This window comes from Notolepis coatsorum, assembly GCF_963971535.1.
Source record: "Notolepis coatsorum genome assembly, chromosome: 3".
Taxonomy (NCBI): domain Eukaryota; kingdom Metazoa; phylum Chordata; class Actinopteri; order Aulopiformes; family Paralepididae; genus Notolepis; species Notolepis coatsorum.
In genome coordinates, this window is record NC_140167.1 from 121783242 (window position 1) to 121802125 (window position 18884).

Consider the following 18884-nt stretch of genomic DNA (forward strand, 5'->3'; position numbering starts at 1 on the left):
TAAACAATGTCTATATAAGGTAAACAGTTGAAATGACAAGGGTCTAGAATTACATCTGTCTCCTGGTAGTTTCAGACAGCTGGGGTCATGGTGACACATAGGCCTGTTTTAATACCATATCATAATACACATTTTAATGGTACACACATTTGTAGATATCTTATGGTTCTTACAATAGATAAATGGATTGATTCATAGGTATTATACATTATTCTAGATCCTGACAATGCTCCCTTTCAGTGGTCAGCCAAAACCGTCACCTCATCAGTTCTTGGGGCTGTGTGGCTTTTTACCAACAGCTGCACTGACCCTTCCGGTAAATAATAGATTGTGACACCTCAGTTTGGCCACAGAATAGGAAGACATGAATACATGTATCTATGGACATAAATAAATTGATTTTATCCCACACTAGCCTAGCCGCAATGCTATGGTCGATCCCATTCACGTTAGCATATAAGCTAACAACAACAAGAGCATTGGGTCTCTCGCTTTTTGAGACATAAACTCTCCACTCTTGGTGGTACATTGTGTTGATGACTCTGCACCCCCCCCTTAACAACTGTCTGTATTGAGCCGTATTGTATTGTACCCATTCTGCAATGTTAAATAACGTTTATCCATTCAACTAGAGCTATACTGCTATGGTAGCTAGCCTAGCCGCAATGCTATGGTCGATCCCATTCACGTTAGCATGTAAGCTAACAACAACAGGTTTAGTCTCTCGCTTTTCGCTTTTCATTTTTTATTTGTATTTTTTACTTCGATTTGTGTGTGTGTGTGAACAATCCACTTTATTTATAGAGCACATTTAAAAACAACAAAGTTTACCAAAGTGCTGTACAAGTCCCACAACATAAGATAAAAAAATAAATAAACAAAATAAAAAAGTTTTTTTTTTTTTTTTTTTTTTTAATCGAAGCTTCGAATTAAAATCGAAGCTCGGCCCCGAAGCTTCCATTGCCAAAAAAAGCTTCGAAGGGAATACTTTACTGTTTTGGGGATTTGTACTTTACTCGAGTATTATTAGGTTTGTATACTTTTACTCAATTACATTTCAGAGAGAAAAAAACATACTTTTTACTCCTTACATTTAAAATGCAGACCTACAAAGTACAAATCTTGCAGGTCCAACAATTGTAATTAGTATATTTGTTTCTCTGGCTGAACTAACGTTAATGTTATTAATCCTGCGGCCGCACTTTATTTAAAAACAGCCAATCAAATCCCCATCAATGGAAAATTAACCAGCCCATACTCATGTTGATTGGTCCTTGTGCAAGACTAGAAAGCGGGGATCTTTGATTAAACACCTGCTATCAGACGTTTTTACTTTGACTTTTTAGTACTTACATTTAAAAGTAGAAACTTTTAAACTTTTACTCAACGGTGTTTTTAGCCAGATACTCTGACTTTTACTTGAGTATGATTTTGAGACGGTACCCATACTTTCACTTAAGTATAATTTCTGGGTACTTTTTACACCCCTGCCAAGGGGTTACTACTACACAGTAAAATTCGCAGTGTCAAATTAACACTTAAAGAGTCGAATTTAACACTATTCCAGAGTGTATATGACTCCAACTACGAATAGTGTTAAATCGACTCTTGCTCCTGTGTTACATTTTTTGAGTTAAATTAACTCTAAATAGAGTACAAATTTAACACTCGCTTACACTGTATGGTGTTATTTAAATCGACTCTTGCTCCCGTGTTAAATTTTTTGAGTTAAATTAACTCTAATAGAGTACAAATTTAACACTCGCTTACACTGTATGGTGTTATTTAAACTTAACACTATAGGTTTAATAACACTTGAGAGTGTAATTATTATTCTCAGAAGTGTTGATAATTTACTCTTATGTGATAACAAATTAACTCTGATTGAGTTGAATTCCAATGCTCATTAACACTGCATTGAGTTATTAAAAGTTAACACTGAGGTCAAATAACTCTGCTGAAGTGTTGCCATTACACAGTACTGTGTTGATAATTTACTCACTAGTAGTGAAAAAACAGCTCTGCAAATAACACCCATTAACACTGCACAGTGTCAATGAAACCGGACACTATATTGGTGAAAATAAACCTCACTGGTGTTAATTTTACACTTAATTTACTCTTGTGAAATTGCATTTACATACAATATACATTAAAAAATCACAAGTTACCACAAAATGATTTCAACAATTTTATTGTTGGTCAGGTCAGGCAGGGTCAGGCAGGCTTATAAAAAAATAAAACATAAATATACATTGACCTCAGCAGGTCTGCATAAAGTGCAATATGGAACAATATACTTCACAGCTGATTTATACAACACCTTTACAACTATATAGGGTTGGGCATCGTTTGGATTTGAACGATTCCGGTTCAGATTTTTTTTGAAAATGTGTACATTTTTTCATACTATTCACATTTTCAGTTGACTTGATACAGTTTAATTTGGTTGCTGTACTGCAACTATGGTATTAATTAACAAAGTAAAAAAAAATTAAAAATTAAGAATCGAAATGCAAATATGTTACTTCCGGTTCCAGAACCGGATGTTAGGAACCGGTTGCTATTAGAACCGGTTTTCGGTACCCAACCCTATTTACAACTCCGTCTGGATGCAGTAATAAAACAATCACATTAGCAGGTCTGCATAAAGTGGCAATATGGAACAATATACTTTGAGCAATCTGTCGTTCGATAATTCATTTGAATATCAAATGGTTTAAAGTAACACAGCTGATTTATATCCAAGACCTTTACAACTCCGTCTGGATGCAGTCTGACCTTAAAGGCATGGTAATGGTCATCAAAACACATGGTTTCCATCAGTTTTCCACAGAGCAATACACTGTCATCTTTCACAGCAATAGTCTTGATCTTACAAAACACAGGCATCTCAAATGCTACCTCAGTACAGATAATCAAGTCACAGCGGTACTCTGTACCATGATGTTTTATCCACTTGGCAGAAAAAACACTGGTTACATCTCCAAATAAGGAAGCAATCTCTGGACCTTCTTTGAGCTCAACAAGTGCCACCATCTTTCCTGGACCTATGGTTAATCTTTCTTTGGTAAAGGACTCCCGATACATTGCCATACAACTTTGGTGCTTTTGGGCTAATGTCTTTGTAATGTTTTTAAAGCTTTTTAATTGTCTCTTAAAGAAGTTATGTTTAGCTTCATAACGCATGCACCACATGTGCAGAATTGGGCCAATGTTCCTTATATTACGAGGGTAATGTATCATGAAGTGATGCTTTGGCAATAGGTTGCTTCTAGGAAATAACTGCTTGAAGAGCCGATGATGATCAGTGATTACATGTTTGAGATAAATGGTCATGCCATATGACAGGACTGGTGAAAATACAATGTTAACAATCTGTAGAAGCAAAAGCAGAAGATGCCAGTACTTATCATCAGTCTGTATTAAATCACCAAATATCAGAGGCATATTGCGCAACAAGCACCAAGACTGTGTGGCATTCAACCCCAAATCCTTACTTTCATCCAACAACTTGACTCTTGGCGGACGGTTTCGCTGCTGATTGTAACCATAGTCAAAAGCATGTATTCTGCCAGCCAGTTGTTCAGCATTTAGAAGTTTCTCCTGAAGAATGTACTTGAGAATAAGTTTCACCTCAAACTGAGCAACCCCCTCTAAAATATCATGCATGATATCTACAGAGAAGTTTGTGGCTGTGTTGAAATACTCAAGTGAATTCAACAGACAACTGCGTTTCACGCCATATATATGAGGTAGCGTTGGATCTGTCTGTATAGTTTGACAGTGTTGTGCGTGCATCTCAACAGTTCTTAGTACAACAGCCGGATCATCTTCACAGAATACAGTCTGAAAACGAGCTTTCTCAAGGAGACAGAAACGACAGCAATACCGAGCCCCAAATGACTCCACAAACCCAAACAGACCATGCAAGCCAAGGTTATCCCCAGTGACCTGAACTATGGTACCACGAATTACGTGTCTAAACATGGGAATTTTAAGTCCCTCTGTCTCCAGTACTTTCAGATCATTGACAAGTGGCTCAAGTATCAAATTGAAATCATAACGCTTAATGTCCTGTGCATGGAAAAGAGCACACAAATGAATATTAATCAAAGAGGAATTATAGATTGGGGGGAAATTTCTTAATGTAAAGTATACACCACCTAATTTATGTATACCCTTTTTAGAGCCCAATGGATTTGCAGTTTCAAAGTCATCATAAAAAAGTTGAATTTGAAAGGAATCTTTTTCTACTGAAAACAGGGGACTTTCTTTCAAATAGGTGGCATCTCTCAAGTCTGCATACACACCTTCCTTAGTCATGTGCCTGGGCTTTAACATGTCTGCAAGTTCTGGGTTTTTAAAAATGCTCTTCAGCGTTTCCAAAATGGGAACATATGCAAACTTATCAGTTACAATGACCTGGTCATATGTCCCAGTAGTTTTGTTTCTTCTGCTGTCAAATCTTGTGCCAAGCACCTTTTCAACGGGTTCAACTTTTCCCCATTTCTCTTTGAAGTGTTTGTTTATTTTTGCCTCAGAATTTAAGTGTGTGAATGGGTTTTCCAACTTTTGGAATGACTGTTCTAAGCTGTTCTTATTTTCTGTGTCCTGTGGAGATAAGCACTGTAGAGCTGCATCTTTAGCGTGACTATGAATCTCAGAAATCACTTCTTCCATGGTTGAGACAAAACTTTTTACAGTAGACGGACTGGTTCCAGCAGCCTTGAGTTGTGCAACAGCAGTTGCACACATATCGAGAGTGCTCCTATTAGAGTTTCTGAACAGTCCACATGTGGCCGTCGCATCGACATCAGATGTTGTGGCGGTCTCATCTACATTAGCGATCACCGCCTCTCCTACACTGTTTACATTAACATCAGTGTCAACCTCTTGGTCAATATACTCAGTGTGTTTGTTGTCTAAATGTTTCCTAAAACCTGAAAACGTACCAAACCTATAGCCACATCCAGTCTGAGCACATTTAAGGCGAAGCTTTTTTCCTTGAACGTAACCGTGAACTATTCGCAAATGCCTAACAAGCCTATTTGTACAACCTAACTCCTTCCGACAATCAAAACACTTCATGGCGGAGGAGAAGCCTCATGCACTAATGAAGCAACCTCGCCCTAACTTCAGCAACACGAGGACTCTCCTTGACTTTCCCAACATCAATACTATACACAGTGGTCTGGAGGAACGTGTACATGTTGCGCAGCATGGTGTTGTATGCTGTGCCAAACACATAATGTGCCTTAAAGAGTTCATCTAAAGCACCAAGAGAAGAGATTGACTTGCAAGGTATGGCCTTCTTGTCAAGAATGATGTAGAACCGGTGGATCGCATTCTTCTTCACTCCAACAGCCAGGAGATAGGGTTGATTGCTGGTAGTGATGGCATCAAGATGCTCTTGGATGCTTGTTCCAGTCTGAGAAGACAAACACACATGGAGAAACAATTAGAATTACATGATTGTGGCGGCTGGGTGGCGCAGCAGTCACGAAAGGGGCTAAGAATTGGCATAACGACTAACATTGGAATGGGAGAAAAACAGAGAAAAAGGAGGGGGGGAATATAAAAAATAATAATAATAATAATTACATGATTGTAGCATTATAATTATAAATTTGTACATTAGGAGAAAATACCAACCTTCTTGAAGATCACAAGATGCTGCTCCGCGTTGGACGCCGACACCTTCCCTGGTCTCTTCCGCCCCTGAGCAGAGGGTGGGATCAAGTGCAACAGCAGTAGAATCGATGAGAGGTCACTGTCCCAACCTGTAACGATACAAGTTGGATGTTAAGACACTTGAATTATGTAGACCATAAACAAAATTCAGTCCATCTGCAATGTTAGCAGTATTTTTACAAAATAAGATAAAAGACAGCAGTTCATCACAAGAAGCTCTGCCACTCAAAATATGAATATACAGTACCAGTAAAAAGCTTGGATGCACTCATTCAAGTGAATGGGAAGACACTTTTGACTGGTTGATAATACAAAATGCCTCGTACATTTTTCACAGAAGTTCAGTGAAAAACAACAAGAATGGTTTGCTCAAAAGCAGCTTACCAACGTCAGCATCCACTTCAGTGTCATCCTCAGGAGGATCAGCTATCAGCAGGAGCTCTTGAAGCTCACTGGTGGATGGAAGCCGTCTGCATTGTTGGATGATCTTTTTCTTGTATGTGGTCGGCCACTTTTCCAGAAGCTTGCCCGATACACCTTCTCCAAACATCAGAACGAAATCCTGTTCAACCTGTAGAGGGGTGATTGGGGGACAATTTCAGGATTTCACAGCCAACCAAAGTTAGTGGGTGCTAGTTGAGGTACAATACATCTACAGTCTATCATTCAAGTGTCACAAAATGGTCAAAATAATGGCAGATAATTACCACAGGCCGAAACGTTGTGTTCAAGTATATTAAAACTTGGGAACACTACAGACGGTGTGCAGACTTTTTTTCCACAACATTACAGATCTATTTTGAGTCTAGCACCCGTGACTATACACTTGGGATGTGCGTGAGTCTTTTCTACTAACTATAGATAATTACCAAGCCCTTGACGTCTTGGAAACGTGGAAAGTCAGACAGTATGTTGCTTGACTGCTGGGGGTCGAGGACCTTGTTGTGCCTATAGTCAAATGTCAGTTTCATCTTGTTCTTCACTGTGTCCTCATCAGCTGAATGTTTCATTAGTGAGATCGCTTCCTTGCACTCCTCTTCGCTCAGGGCAGTCTCTGCAACAACATGGGAATCTCGTCTGGCAGTTGGTCCTCCTCCACAAGATGGTTCTCCACAGGATTCTACAGAATATGGGGAAAAACACACAAAAAAAGAATCTACCAAAGGCCTGATTGATGGAGTTCTGCAGGTACACAGTCATGGCCGTAGCCAGCTATGAGGCCACCGAGGTCAAACTCCCCAACCAAACAAGCACACCATTGATTTAATTGACATATAAATCACACATAAAGATCTAACTATTACTCCTCTCTGAGCATGAATATAAAACAGGTGATCTATTTACTGTGTAAACCTTATGCAATATTCATCATGGATATTTGGATACTTGAAATCTGTATGAACTGAGTAGTTAGTATCAAATGAAATAAGATGGAACAGCTCCATGCATTAATTGCGCATATTTGCTCATTACCAGTATGGTATTGTTTAAATTGTACAGCTTTTTGTGTCTCTGTCTTTGTCTGTCCTTATTTTGTGTACTTTCAGTGAGCCAAGAAGTGGAGAAATATATTAATACTTCAGTAAAATTATTTTTTTTACCAACAACAGGTGACTTTATTATAGATAATGCATTTTGAATGAATAGGTTGGGTTGTATAACTCATTTTGGTATGCATTTAGCCCATTCACCAAATTATAAATGCATAAGAGACCACAGGGCTTTGGTGCACTCTTTAGGCCACTCACCTGTAAGTGCCCCCACGTCCTGTAAATTACTTTGTGAGTGACTGACCTTAAGTTGATCTCTAGATAATAAAGTTTGTATAAAAAAAAAATTACCTCCCTACTTTCTAAACCCTGGCTACGGCCCTGTATACAGTAATCAATAATGCTGCTTGTTTTGTTAATCAACTCGTTGTACTCAAGATATGCATTATTAGTGTTACCTCCAAATGATGATCGTTTGTCTTTAGCAGCGGTTCTCTGAATAGTTTTAATCCTCCAGGCCAAGTATCCACTGCCACTCTGGCCATCATAATAATGCTCCTTGGAGGGTGGAATAAAAACAGACACTTCACATTTAAAAGTGAAAAACAGCATGCTCTGGTAGGATTAAAAATGTATCAATATTGCCACAACCATTACTGTGTGCAACTCACATAGCCATTCTTAGAGTGTGGGTCACTGAGGTAGGGGAATAAGGTCACGATCCCTCTGGCATACTTTTCCTTCAGATGTCTGGGTGGTGAAGTACTGGAAGATTAAGATTAAAGAAGAATGTATTTCTCAGTCATATTCCCTGGATTTCATTTAGATTTCAAATTAATCGGAAAGCTAGATTGAGAACAAACTAAAAACAAGGAGCTAATTACCCATTCTTCTCTGTCAAGTCAGCTGCCAATAGGTTCACCATTTTCCTTCTGTTGTCATCGTGCAAGGACTTGGTTCGATTGTATTCATTTATTATGCGTTCTCCACCAGATTTCTCACGAAGAATGGATTCCACCAACTTGAAGCACAAAAGCACATGCACAAAAAACAATTCAGTGTTAGGAATATACTGTAGACTGCAATTCAAAGTTAAGGTAAAGGATAAGTATCCTTAATATCAGTTTTAACCCTATCTGAGGTCTGTCTAGCATGCTTCTGACTCGTGGAGATGATAATTTGAGAGATCCATCCAATCTCAAGTGAGCTACAATATTCTTACAGGCACGCGACCAGTACAATGGAAAAGATGGGGGCATAACATTGACAGTAAAAAACATGCATTTCTGAGTTGTGAATCACAGGGTGATGCATACATATTACATGTGTGTCAACTCTTACTTGCTTGGCCTCTGTATCCAGCCTATGGCGTTTTCGTGAAGGGTCCTCTGAAATGATGACAGTATCCTGTGATCCTGACGAATCCAGGGATGATGGCTGTGACCCTGACGAATCCAGGGATGATGGTTGGGACCACTCAGATGAGGCTAGCGTGGAGACAGACTGCTCAGATGAGGCTAGCGTGGAGACAGGATAAATAAATAAAAAGATTATACACAGTTTCCTCATAAAGATGTCCCTTATCTAATCGAATGTAAGCTTCACATGACAAATAACTTATTCATTAAATATATATTACAAATGTAATCAAACCTGTGTCATATTTGATGATTAGCACCCCAGTGGATGCATCTCTTGCTACCTCCTCAAAAACATCGTCATCCAATTCGGTCCCCGAACTGTCAAAAACTTTCACACCTTCCGTTACAGCTGGGACACCAAACTTTGCAAATGCTAGAAACGGGCACAAAAGCATAAACAGAAATGTCATTGGATGTATCCAGTGATTTCTAAATCTACTCACTAAATATTCACTTAATCTTGAATAATTGCTGTCTGCAATACAATAGATGAAGCCACAGATCCACCCAGTGGATAACCATTGAGTATCACATTGAGGACAATTTCCCAATGATCCCAATTTCTTACCTGCACTCAGAAACTCGATCAGATTTATTTCTGTAATCCGAACAAACTTTTGGACATCTCCCAGTTGGACTTTCAACAGCATGCTTGCAGCAAGCCTGCAAGAGAGTTACCAACGAGTGGGCAACTTGAACACAGGGAAGTGTGGGAAATTAGTGTCAGGCTGGAATATTCAGTGACTTTGTACTTATTATTTACCTTATTGGGGACATTGATCTAAGTTAAGTTATTATTAAATGTTTTACTTAGATCAATGTCCCCAATAAGGTAAATAATAAGTACAAAGTCACTGAATATTCAAGCCTGACACTAATTTCCCACAGATGCAAACAGACAAAAAAAGGAGAGCTATATAACCCAGGGTTTTTTCCTTGCATTTTCCCTGTGTTTCTTCCATTAAACTCAATCAACCATATTGTATGCATTCTAATGCACTCACTCTCATAACACACCATTTCACAGTACAGATTACTTATATCATTCAAGGGTATTTCCCCGCATTAACATTAGCAAGACACATTTGAAAAAACTCACGAAGGGTATAGGCTGGCTCACGTTCAAGGCCTCCCTCAACGTGAAATGGCGCACGTGCAGTCTTCTTGGCTGTCGCCGAAATCTGTGGACTTAACAAAATAATAACATTGGTCAAATGCCAAATAACTGTTACTTGATTTCATACTGTAGGACACATTTACCTCAGAACATGGCATGCAAATGTTTGTTACTAAGCCAATGTTAGCAGCTTGGTAACAGGGCCTTCCTTGCATTTTCCCTGTGTTTCTTCCATTAAACTCAATCAACCATATTGTATGCATTCTAATGCACTCACTCTCATAACACACCATTTCATAGTACAGATTACTTATATCATTCAAGGGTATTTCCCCGCATTAACATTAGCTAGCAAGACACATTTGAAAAAACTCACGAAGGGCTGGCTCACGTTCAAGGCCTCACTCAATGTGAAATGGCGCACGTGCGTGCACTCTTCTTGGCTGTCGCCGAAATCTGTGGACTTAACAAAATAATAATGTTGGTCAAATGCCAAATAACTGTTAATTGATTTCATACTGTACACACATTTACCTCAGAACATGGCGTGCAAATGTTTGTTAAGCCAATGTATCGCCCTGTGTTTCTTCCAATAAACTCAATCAACCATATTGTATGCATTCTAATGCACTCACTCTCATAACACACCATTTCATAGTACAGATTACTTATATCATTCAAGGGTATTTCCCCGCATTAACATTAGCTAGCAAGACACATTTGAAAAAACTCACGAAGGGCTGGCTCACGTTCAAGGCCTCACTCAATGTGAAATGGCGCACGTGCGTGCACTCTTCTTGGCTGTCGCCGAAATCTGTGGACTTAACAAAATAATAATGTTGGTCAAATGCCAAATAACTGTTAATTGATTTCATACTGTACACACATTTACCTCAGAACATGGCGTGCAAATGTTTGTTAAGCCAATGTATCGCCCTGTGTTTCTTCCAATAAACTCAATCAACCATATTGTATGCATTCTAATGCACTCACTCTCATAACACACCATTTCATAGTACAGATTACTTATATCATTCAAGGGTATTTCCCCGCATTAACATTAGCTAGCAAGACACATTTGAAAAAACTCACGAAGGGCTGGCTCACGTTCAAGGCCTCACTCAATGTGAAATGGCGCACGTGCGTGCACTCTTCTTGGCTGTCGCCGAAATCTGTGGACTTAACAAAATAATAATGTTGGTCAAATGCCAAATAACTGTTAATTGATTTCATACTGTACACACATTTACCTCAGAACATGGCGTGCAAATGTTTGTTAAGCCAATGTATCGCCCTGTGTTTCTTCCAATAAACTCAATCAACCATATTGTATGCATTCTAATGCACTCACTCTCATAACACACCATTTCATAGTACAGATTACTTATATCATTCAAGGGTATTTCCCCGCATTAACATTAGCTAGCAAGACACATTTGAAAAAACTCACTAAGGGCTGGCTCACGTTCAAGGCCTCACTCAATGTGAAATGGCGCACGTGCGTGCACTCTTCTTGGCTGTCGCCGAAATCTGTGGACTTAACAAAATAATAATGTTGGTCAAATGCCAAATAACTGTTAATTGATTTCATACTGTACACACATTTACCTCAGAACATGGCGTGCAAATGTTTGTTACTATAAGCCAATGTATCGCCATGTGTTTTTATCGATCTTTTTTTCCAAACGATACAATTCACAATCACCCCTCCACATTGTATTTAACAACATTAACATTACCTCTTGCAAGTTGCTGGAAGCCAATAGCTACCGAATTAATTAATTAATATGTGATTAGGAGAAACTTACCTGCCGAGTTACCTCTGCCGCGACGTGAAGAAAATGGCGTGTCTTGGACGTTCTTCAAGAGAAGGAGATGGGCGGAGCTTCCCAGAGTAGTGATGACACCAGCCAATTAACTACGAAATATTTCACCAACACTGTCTGCATTTTACTCAAACTGTTGTTGTAATAACTCTGAAAGAGTCAATGTACTTTGACACTGCATATTTGACACTGCGAATTTTACTGTGTAGCTACGTGGTTTTAACCTTATTACACATTCACTTATTTTTTACTCTGACATAGTGTGTGCACTACATTGTTGACTATAATGAAATACCAATGTATTAAATCTCCTTAAATCCTTATGAACTGTCACCCAGTATGCATACAGACTAATGTTTCCCCCACAATGGATGTTGTCACTCCTATGTGAGTCCAATGTAACTATACGATAGTGTGCAAACAAAGCCCTCCCTTAAAATAAACCATGTCTTGAATGGTAGTGGTACAGTTATTCACCCATTCAAACCTGTATTTACTCTTTGAAATCCATTGAGTTTATCCTCATTTGCTATGTGGTAGGTTATTGTTTTCAGCTAACTTTCTCTCCAAATCTGAATAGCTTGCCATAATATAATGAACCACGCAGTCCACACAATTTGGAGAGTCAATAATAGCCAAATCTTTGATCCATACCTGAAAACCCATTGAGATGCATTCATGAATCATTAATGTAAGACTTGACAGCTTACCAAGAGGAATTATTACCATGAGTCTTAAAGGAACACGCCAACTTTTGGGGAAATTAGCTTATCTACCCTGGAGTTAGACAAGCAGATACATACCCTTTTCTTCTCTGTGCATGCATTAGGCTTAGGGAACAACCGCACCATTAGCCTAGCTTAGCGTCATTCACTGGAAGTAGGTGTGCCAGTGTAGCCTAGTTCCCAACAGTCACGAAATACACTCCAAAGTCTAACTCCAGGGTCCCAAAATGTTGACATGTTCCTTTAAGATTCTGACCATGCTTGAAGTACCGGTAAACACTTACATTGAAGATAGCTTTGTAAAACAAAAGTTGACAGTAATTGTGCCATACACATTTTTGATAATAAAAGTTGTCTAGCACACGTTTCACACCATTTTTGGTTTATCTTTACCAAAAGTGACAGTAAATATGGAGGGGACCGTTTTCCATCGCTAAAATTTCAAACAAACTGAGGGGAATGATTTGATACCTTTAAGCACTTGGTTGATGTAGTTGTTGTAGTAGTGGCTCCTGTGTTCATCATTGAGATCTATAGACCCTCTCTCTGAGACCCCGTTCTCTGTGATGATAATGGGTGGGTTTCCATACTCTTCCTTAATGAACTTCAGAATCCGTCTGAACCCAAATGGAGACACCTTAAGCCAGGAGGAGCCTGAGTCAAGCCAGGTGCGATCAGCAATTGTTCCTGCACCCCTGTTGAAGATGTAATAAAAACATGTAATATGATGGCCTTACTAATTAAAGGGCACTTCACTGAAATACAATGATGTATTTTGCACATAATCTCACAATGAGATAAATACTTCTGCACACAAAAGACTTGGGTAACAGGTGTGTCAGAGAGAGGTCACTTGAGCAAAAGGAGAAGGTCCTGCACACTGACTTTATATATCATGTTCAGACAACAGCCTCAATCCCGTTTGAGGGATCAAAGGTTGTCTGAACATAATAAATACATTCAGTTCTATTTTGCAAGCTTAAAACAGTGTGCAGGACCTTCTACTTTCCCACATAATCTCACAAACTCTGAACAGTTTTATATTGAAATTCTTTATTCCGAATAACCTCTTGAGATGTAGCATCTCGTTTTCGATGGGCTCCTAACACAATACAATGTATGTACATTGGAGAAAAAAAACATTGGACATCGAAACAGTCTACAACAACAAAATCAACTGAGAAATGACATTACAAAATAAGTAAACCAACATACAAGATCACAAAATAAACAGGACAAACAAAACACAAATCAAGCAAGGATAGGAATGGATCGTTACTTCGTACGAGATAAGTAATGAAAGTCATGATAGTATGCAGTATATAAATGATAAACTAAAAATGATAAACTAAAAACATGTACATGTACTTTGAAAGTAAGAAGACAGCACATTTTTAAATAAATAAAAAGATGAGATGGAACGAGTATTTGCAGGTAAGTTATTCCAATCAGAAGGGGCTTTGAACAAAAAGGCTTTCTTGGCTGTTGCTTTTGACTGGCTCCAACACGGTGCTCCATTTGCTGCACATGGTCTGCTAGTGTGGATACAGAGTTCTGAATGCCGTTCAAAGTACAAATAATAGGTTCCAGCTTAGCATCCAAGAAGACCATCATATCAGTTATTATCTGTTGGACGATGGATTGAGATAAGGCTCTCATTGTGTCTTCATCCATTGTTTGATTCCTTGGCTTTAGAGTTGGTAGTACAATCAGTCGTTTAGCCAAGCAGAGTTGCTAAATTGTAGTGGTTTTAAAGCCACAAGTCTTGTCTATAGATGTAGTAGATTCGAACGTGACATCATCGCCTACGGCAAGCGTACACGCTCAAAAGGCAAACCGTAAACGGAACCCGGAGCGAACCAAGACGTGTGTACACAAACTAGAGGGGGGAGAGGGAGGGGGGAAGTTCGCATCAGATCTCGGAACGGGCTAGAATGGAATGGAAACGAGTAGGTGAGTGAGAAAGGCCCCTAAAACCAGAGACAGTGGACAGACTTGTCTTTCTTGCCTGCAACTTAAAGTAATGGCTTTGCTTGTCCAAATGACAATACTGACCAAATTGAGATTTATTTTTCTCTTGTCCATTTATTTAGTTTGCTTTCTAATTTAAAATACAGTTTGAAACAGTCTGTACAAAGTAGGCTATGTGTGCTAGCAGAGCTAGTCTCGTCACGAGTCACGGTGCACATGTGCGGTGGTTTGTCCACCAAAAAAGCGCCAAAAGATAGAAAAGAAACTAGCAGAGCCAGAACTGTTCAACTCCCCTGGAGCCACAGCCAGCAGAGAAGCCGGTTTACTTTTGCTTTCAAACCAGCTGCAGCCTGAGAACTGGAGTGTGAGGGGATGTAACACTAAAGATGGCGGCAACGACAAAGAATTGTTGCAAAATGAACATAAATCTGTTTAAAATCGATATCGAGTGATATGATATTGTTATCGATATCGATATCATTTTTGGCCATATTGCCCAGCCCTACCGCTTATCCTCAAGCATAATTTCTGATTCTTTTTTTGTGTTCTCTAATGTGTCAAACCAGCCCTCTTTTCTTGATCCTCAAATCACAACTGTTGCTTCCCTTGGACAAAGTTTGTGGAAGAGGGAACTGGTTGTATTAACTCAAACGCCACCCCGTTAATATCACTTCTCTATCTCTCTCTCTCTCTGCAGGTCTCCGAGCATAGGTGCTCCTCATCCTAGCAGACACTAGGGATTGCGTTTCACATCAGGGACAGTGAGTGGGCATAAGGGAAAATGGAGAGACTTGTTTGTGTGATGCGTGTTTGTAGATTCACTGGTGGAGGAAGAATCTGCCTCAAGCCTTTCAGTATTATGGTCAGTGATCATCAAACACTAGATGAAATTCCCCCAAAAAACAGAGCTGTGATCTCTACCAAACGGCTGCATATGACCTGCCATCCAGTGATACTTGACATGACCCACTAGCCCGTCTGAAGATCCATCCAGTGGTACTTGACCCACTAGCCTGTCTGAAGATCCATCCAGTGATACTTGACCCACTAGCCCGTCTGAAGATCCATCCAGTGGTACTTGACCCACTAGCCCGTCTGAAGATCCATCCAGTGGTACTTGACCCACTAGCCCGTATGTAGATCCATCCAGTGGTACTTGACCCACTAGCCCGTCTGAAGATCCATCCAGTGGTACTTGACCCACTAGCCCGTCTGAAGATCCATCCAGTGGTACTTGACCCACTAGCCCGTCTGAAGATCCATCCAGTGGTACTTGACCCACTAGCCCGTATGTAGATCCATCCAGTGGTACTTGACCCACTAGCCCGTCTGAAGATCCATCCAGTGGTACTTGACCCACTAGCCCGTCTGAAGATCCATCCAGTGGTACTTGACCCACTAGCCCGTCTGAAGATCCATCCAGTGATACCTGACCCACTAGCCCGTCTGAAGATCCATCCAGTGGTACTTGACCCACTAGCCCGTCTGAAGATCCATCCAGTGATACTTGACCCACTAGCCCGTCTGAAGATCCATCCAGTGGTACTTGACCCACTAGCCCGTCTGAAGATATCAAAGTGCTCAAAAACTGTTGTTGCGCAACAAAACCTCTTGCAGCTGTGCTGTTTTTTCTTCTCAGGGCAGCTGTGCTGTTTATTCCCCTCTTTGTTGTTTTTGAAGCATAGGATTTATTAGTGGTTCCATTTTTCTGTGTTTTTGTCATCTCTGTTGCAATTTTAGAGGGGTGCATCTCAAGTTTGCCTTGGACCTAAACTGGTGTTTACATTTTCAGCCATTCCAATAAGGTGAAGGCAGCCTAAAGCGTAGTGCAAAAAAAAAAGGTCAGACTGTTAAGGTTTGTTTAATTTTTGGTAGGAAGTGAACCACAGTTTAGTCTGTGCTTGTAGATAATCCAGTTCATATTATGAACTGGTAGGATAATGGACAAGGCACCACTCTTAGAGGAGGAGCAAAATAGGTACTGGAGTCGGCTTAGGCTGACAAACGGATTTTGGGGATGTTGAATTTCATGCAAAGCATACCTTGCAGGTGACATTTTCAGTTTGGACTACGTCATCTACTTTTAGTTGACGATTTTGGCTTCATAGCCAGATACTTTCTTTTAAATGTTCTTCCCCAAGTCTGTTGACGAGTATGGTAACTGGAAGTCTCTTGTGGAGCCTTTGTCCAAAGGAACAAAACAAAAAACAAAAACCTGGATAATGCTTGAATAAATGTAAATTGTGACCGTCGTATACTGTTTAAATATGAGTTTTTATTTTCTTCTATTTTTGTATTAGTTTTGAGTACATTGAAAATTACATTTTGTCACTATGGTCACTATTTCTGTTAGGAGTTTGAAAATAATGAACGTGTTGCTGTTCATCAGCAGTTCCTCCGTCACCAGGAACTCCAACCCTAAAATAGAACTATTATACTCTACAGTTCAGTTTCGATTTGTTAATATAAAAGATATGTTCCTAAGCTGAATACCGGAGATGAGGCTAGTGATGATATCCATTGACTAATCCTCCATAGATTCCATATATGAACATTTTCTGAATAGTTCTGTTCCATAGATGGAAGTCTTGATGACATCACAAATTTAAGTCTGATTCCCAGGGAGACTGCTGGCTGTGTTTATAGACATTGATGTAACTGTCCCAATAACGGCACCATGTACATTCGATTAGAATTTTCCCTTAAGTGAGCTGTTGGTTTCTGTGAAAATTCAAATGAGGCGCTTTAAAGGTTGCATATTATACTCGCTAATATAAGTCTCTGAGGTTCCCGAAACAAGTTTTTTGTGTGTGCTGAAAATACCACTCGATTATGCCTTCTATCAGCCACTATACCCCCACTGTTTCAGTCCTTTGTCTGGATGGGCTGTTATCCGATTTCTGTAGCCTTAAATGCAAATTAGCCATGTTTTTCCCACACCGCACTTAGCAACTGCTGGGCTTCCGGCTCCCACAATTCAGATCAAATCGTCAAACTAGGAGTTTCAGATCAAGATCCAGCTATTTCATATCCCATTTCCTGTGTAAAATGTTGTCGATGGAATTTTGTAAACTGTTTATGTGGAAAAAGTGTGTTTACAGGCCAGCCACCATCTTGAAAAACTGACATGCAAATCAGAGACCGTCCTCGCCATTTGATGTAGGACTGAGAGGCAAATCTGAATGAATCTGTACATCTAGAGGCAAAGTTTCTGAATATGGGCTGTGTGCAAAATATGCCTGGGTTGTTTTATTTAACCCGTTTGTGTTAGTCGGACCGTCAGAGACTCTAATGTGTGTGCACAAGCACTGAAAAAGTGAGCTTTTCATATGTGACCTTTTTAATGCTTGAAATAATTGAACTGTGGTTCATAACCGGTTTGATAATCTGTTGTGTTCCACTTACAGTGTCAATGAAGATCATAAATGTGTCCTTTTTGATGGGATGATGCATTGCCTTGAGAACTCCATAGTATGATGCCATCATTTGCATTCTACCGTACCTGCAGTGCCATGAGTGCCAACTGTCTCAAGTAATTTCAAATTTGTAGTAGCTTTTCATACTTTTTATACTATTGGTATCTATACTATTTTTGTGGTTCGTTTTTCAAATAAACTTTTCAACAAATATTACTTGTGAAGTGGTTTCTGGTTTGACACTTTTCGAGTCATTGGCATGCCATCGGTCCATCCTTAGTATTTGGCTACGTTACATCGTCACCACGGACATCTTAGTAGGCAAACGGGTGAATGTAATCAAACCGCATGTGATTAAAAAGCTAATTATCTATCTCATGACATTGTTAAATTTGGTAGGACTGGCATGACATGTCATACTATGAACAGGCCAGGGATGAAACTGGTGGTGGAAGCTCAAAAGTACATGTAATTGCTAATATTACTGAGCTTGCGCCATTCAGTTCGAACTGACAGCTGTGCTGCAAAAATGTCTCCAGAACCTGCGGTGTGGCCTCCCTAACTCAAATACCAAGAGGGGCACATTGCCCTGGAGATCGCTGTTTGACAGCATAAATAATTTGTGTTTTTTTCCTCCCCTATTGGATAAAACGGAATGTTGTCTACAAATGAAACGAATTACAGGTAAAGTAGCCCACTGATTTATTTGATCAGAGCTTGATAGCCGATAACTGCACCACATATTACACATGAGAAAACACAAGCATAACTTTAAGTTAATTGGAATTGTTATATAACGGCAATTTAGAGAAAACAATCTGAAAAGAATCATGCAATGTGTGCCATTATTGAATCACTTGGCTTGTTTCTTGACAGTGAATTCAATCAATCTCCCACTAGTCTCTAGACGTGTATGACGGCTCCCCCAGATTTTAAGAGTATACGTCCATGTTGGGACTTTAGTCGAAGTGCATGGACTTATAATTTGCTCTCCATTGTTATAGTTTCTACCGATTTTCTGTTCTTTAGCTTATTTTTAGTTTTTAGGAAGCAATAAGACATAAAGACAGCCCCTAGGGTGGCTGCAATAAGTACCGCAAATAAGCTGTACAGTCCAGCCTCTGCATCATTGGGTGAGAGATCCATACCCAAGAAGCTCACAATGTTATTCAAGGTAGGTGATGTGGTGGGCGCAGTAGTATGTGATGTGGTGGGCGCAGTAGT

The 18884-nt window shown here is 39.6% G+C and overlaps 1 pseudogene across 1 annotated transcript in view; it reads right to left on the reverse strand.

Annotated features, from left to right (window-relative positions):
• Nucleotides 1–18884, reverse strand: part of LOC311225982 (lactase/phlorizin hydrolase-like) — a 51413-nt pseudogene that overhangs the window by 10974 nt on the left and 21555 nt on the right. Inside the window, exons 13-17 of the transcript in view lie at nt 18772–18862; nt 12745–12890; nt 8887–8978; nt 6083–6265; nt 5187–5431 (exon numbers count right to left, since the gene is read on the reverse strand). The product of the transcript in view is annotated as a lactase/phlorizin hydrolase-like (transcript). The remainder of the gene's footprint in view (nt 1–5186; nt 5432–6082; nt 6266–8886; nt 8979–12744; nt 12891–18771; nt 18863–18884) is intronic.